The sequence below is a fragment of the Amborella trichopoda genome, chromosome 13 (genome assembly GCF_054954075.1).
Source record: "Amborella trichopoda isolate Santa Cruz 75 chromosome 13, AtrichopodaSantaCruz75HAP2 v2.0, whole genome shotgun sequence".
Lineage (NCBI taxonomy): Eukaryota > Viridiplantae > Streptophyta > Magnoliopsida > Amborellales > Amborellaceae > Amborella > Amborella trichopoda.
Genome location: NC_142348.1, coordinates 41,971,710 through 41,975,687, shown reverse-complemented (window position 1 = coordinate 41,975,687; position 3,978 = coordinate 41,971,710). Strand labels below are relative to the sequence as shown.

Sequence of the window (3,978 nt, the reverse complement as noted above, 5' to 3'; positions counted from 1 at the left end):
TGATTAATTTGAATAATATTTGGGCACCATAACAACCTCTTCTAATGAAATTTTTGAGGTGGCCTCTAATTTGATTGTTTAGAGCTAGGCTCTATATAAACTTTTTCCATAGAAAAAAGACAAAATTTGGATGAAGTTTCTATAAAGCCTAGGCTTTATGAAAAAAAAAATAAAACCTTGCCTCGAATGCTTGTCCAGAAAGCACTTTGGGCATTGAAAATATGCATGACGACTCTAAAGTCAATTTCCAATACTGACTATATAATCTGAAGCTCAGAAAATGGTACAGATCTTGCAGATCCAAGTACACTTATTTTAAAGATGCAATTGATGATCTAGATAGTGTGTTACAATACGATATTTTTAGAACTTATAAATTTTAGTTTGATAGGACTATCGCCCTATCAAAACAGTTTCCTTGTAAATTTGCATGCTAAACTACATGTAGTAAAAAGGTCTTTCTGCATAGCAAAAACCCTAGTGAATTTTACCCATGATTTTGCAATGCTTTAGTGTCAATATTATTGCAAATTAGGTTAGCCTAGTCGATAAGTGATTGGGTGCAGGTCGATAAATGATTGGGTGTGGTTTATGTAGAGCGGACGCTTAAAACAATCAAAGTTGAATGAACCTTCAAATAATACTGAGAAATATGGTTTCAAGACTATAAATCTTTATGATAGTTTTAAAATATATTTTATCTTTAATTATAAAATTTAAAGCTTCAAAATTTGAGCATTGTTATGGAAAACTTGAAATCTTGAAAATTGACAATTCAAAAACGTGTTACAAGATTTACCATTTCCATAACTTGAAATCCATTTTTTTCTCATGTCCATGCATCATGATGTAGAGTTGATCAATTTAAAGATATTTGGGCATCAAAACTATCTTGTGAAAATTTTGATGTGGGCTCTAATAATTTAATGTTTTAGAGCCAAACTCTATATAAACTTTTTTTCTAAATAAACTTTTTTTCTAAATAATTTCAATATTTATATAGGGAAGATATAAAAAGTTACAATAATCATACAATAGCAATTTGTGACAGCTTACAGCAAAAACAAAACGGAAAGGTTTCTATAATCCCCCTATAGCATAGAAGATCTATGCTTCCTCTACCATCCAGCCATCTAATTTTGATCAAGAGAGCCAATCACTGTTTGATCTTAGATCCGGCGTCTCAAAGTATTTTATTTTTAGTTTCCTTTTATGAGAATTGTATGTTATGAAATTATTTTTAGTTTTTTTATAAAATTTGTATATATATAAAATTTGGTACGTGCCATCTTCTTATTAGAGAGCACCTATAAAAAATATTAAAACTAATTTTTCGATAAAATATAATAACCAAAATACCCCTTGAATCTTTCAAGGGTATTTTGGTTATTTTATTTATTGGAAATATTTTTTTATATTTTATAAAAAAAATTAAAAATAAAATAGTGTAGAGACAAAACAATTTATAAAAAAAATTAAAAATAAAATAGTGTAGAGACATGATTGGGACAATCTTAGCCCTCCATTCATAATGGAGGTTTGGATAAGAGGAAAGGATATAAATGTAATGAGGTAGGGAAAGCGTAACAGATCGGATAGATATCACCTACCTTTCTAATTTTATACGTTTCATCGAGATGTGTACGTACCAAAAAAAAAGCTTAGTGATAATCACCCCAATAGGAGGTGCTTTTTTTTCTAATTTTATACTTTTCCTTATCTAAATGTAGATGTGCGCGTACCGAAAACAGCTTGCTCATAATCACTCCAATAGGTGGTGCTTTTTTTTTTTTTTTTCATAAAATTCCAAAATACGTGATAGAATGTTTTCTTTGCAAGGTTTTGCTTAGGGGTGGCAACAGGACGGCTCCGGTCAGACCGGTATAATGTGGGACCCCCAAACAAGACCAAAAAATTTAAATATCTAGATATATAACTATATTTAAATATATTTTATGTAATGAGATCCAAAAAATATTTCGAAACCCATATCCAATTTGGATCCAAAATTTGGGCTTAGACCAAAATAGTTTAGTTTTGTTTTGCTCCGGTGAAAGAAAATATTCCTAACCTTTTCAAATCAATTCATAAAAAGATAAAGAGATGAAGTCACATAGCCATCCATTAGTCCGTGCTAAAAGTGGTTGTCTTAATAAAGATACAGGAGGATTTAAGATACGGATTCTCAAAATCAAACCCTCAAAAAGCAAATCCTCACCTCAATAAGAGAGAGAAGGACCATTTATGATCAAACTTCCCAAACAGGATTTATCACCTAAATCCAACAAATCACCCCAAAAAAAACCATATCCAAGTAAAACACCCCAATCTTTATTCGAAAGAAGATTATGGCCCCGTCTCTCTTTCCTGGGCCACCACCATGACCACCACCAAATCCTCCATGGCCGCCTCCTCTCAGAAAAGGCCTTAGAATAGTCTGGCCACCTTCTTCTTCGACTAATTCTTCCCCAACTTCGCCGCCAACTTTGGTGGTGCTCTCAACCACTGGAAATCCCTCGCCAATTATGGAGGCAGTTTCAGAATCTGGAGATTTCGAGTCGATGAAGTCTCGAACACTAGATATTTCATATCAAAGTTGGGTTTGGTTTTGAATCCTTGGTCCTCCTCTGTTGCCGCTTCTGCAATACAGTAAATGGAGGAGTCAGTTAATGTTTTCTTTAGAGAGAAAAAGGTGAAAGAAATTGGTACTGGGAACTGTTACCTTCGAAGAGATGGGCGATGGAAAATCTTATATTTTAATTTTGGAAAAAATAAGAGAGAAATAAAAGTTGGGAGAATCAAAAAGGGATCTGAGAGCATTACTTACCATTCTTTGACAGAGTGAAAAAAGAAGGATAGCACTTGCAAGTGCAACTCCATTGCTCCCCATCCTCTTTCTCTCTCTCTCTCCTATCCCTCACACACCCTCTTCTATTTACTCTCTGGCTTTGAGTTTCTCTCTCTGGCTCTGAGTTTCTCTCTTCCTATATATATATAATTGCAGTAAAATCTTGATTTCATGAAGACGGGATAACTGATAAACCATTGAATGGTCTCCAAGCGAATCAACCTTCGATTCCGCGGTTGATATATATTCGATTACGCGGGATGATTTTGGTTTCAAGGCTCCAAATATTGATTGAGAACTTTCTGTGTAGTTTCCTAAAACTTGGGGCTGCAACATAGCTAATCACAAGGCAAATGCTTTTGTGCCTCATTGTTGGGCAGTACGAAAAATAGGGACTAACTGCCCGGTTAGATCGGACTTGGTCAGTTCTGCTTTCGGCAGATTTGGGTGAAGTGGTTGGGTATTTTAAAGAAAATTCAAACAAAATATATAAAATCTCAAAAAGAAAAAAATTATAATCTTTTTTAAAAAAAATTAGAAATTGGTTTGGTACCTATTTTTATATTTTCCCATTTTTTTTTTAAATTTTCAAAAATACTATTGAGCACAAATTGTTCGTTTTTTTCATTTCTTTTCAACTTGATTTGGATGTTTTGTTTATTCATGCTATAAATAATTTTTCATATTTTATTATATCTTTTTAACTATTTTTATTTCTTAACACTTTTTTACTACGGGGCGGGTTGAACCAACGATTTATCGGTTAGGCTAAGTTAAACAGATTTGTTTAACCGTTCTGATTCGATTTTTTCTATACGATTAAGTATTTTATTTTAAAAATTTTGAGTTTCATAGAAATAATATGCTTTTGGCCGTTATTTGTGCTTGTGTGCGCTTCTCCGAATTTAGTTTATTTTTATCTCGAATAATTTCACTTTTGGATGAACTTGTTTTTGGAAATCTGTGTGGTAAGTGATGAGAAAGTTGTGAACGAATACGTGTAACACGGACTAGCAAACACATGGATTGAGAGAGATAGCCCGCATTAGGTTTTGGTGTTGCAGCCTAACAGGTGGTGTGGAGCATAGCCATACACAGGGCTTGTATTATTGTTGTGGAATGGGGACTAG

At 33.2% G+C, this 3,978-nt stretch overlaps 1 long non-coding RNA gene across 1 annotated transcript; it reads right to left on the bottom strand.

The window, feature by feature from the left end:
- Positions 1–2,127: 2,127 nt before the first annotated feature.
- LOC148779234 (uncharacterized) lies at positions 2,128–3,253 on the bottom strand. Its single transcript, XR_016047694.1, has 2 exons — positions 2,828–3,253; positions 2,128–2,639 (listed from the first exon to the last, which is right to left on the bottom strand). It is a non-coding gene; the product is annotated as an uncharacterized LOC148779234 (long non-coding RNA).
- Positions 3,254–3,978: the final 725 nt, after the last annotated feature.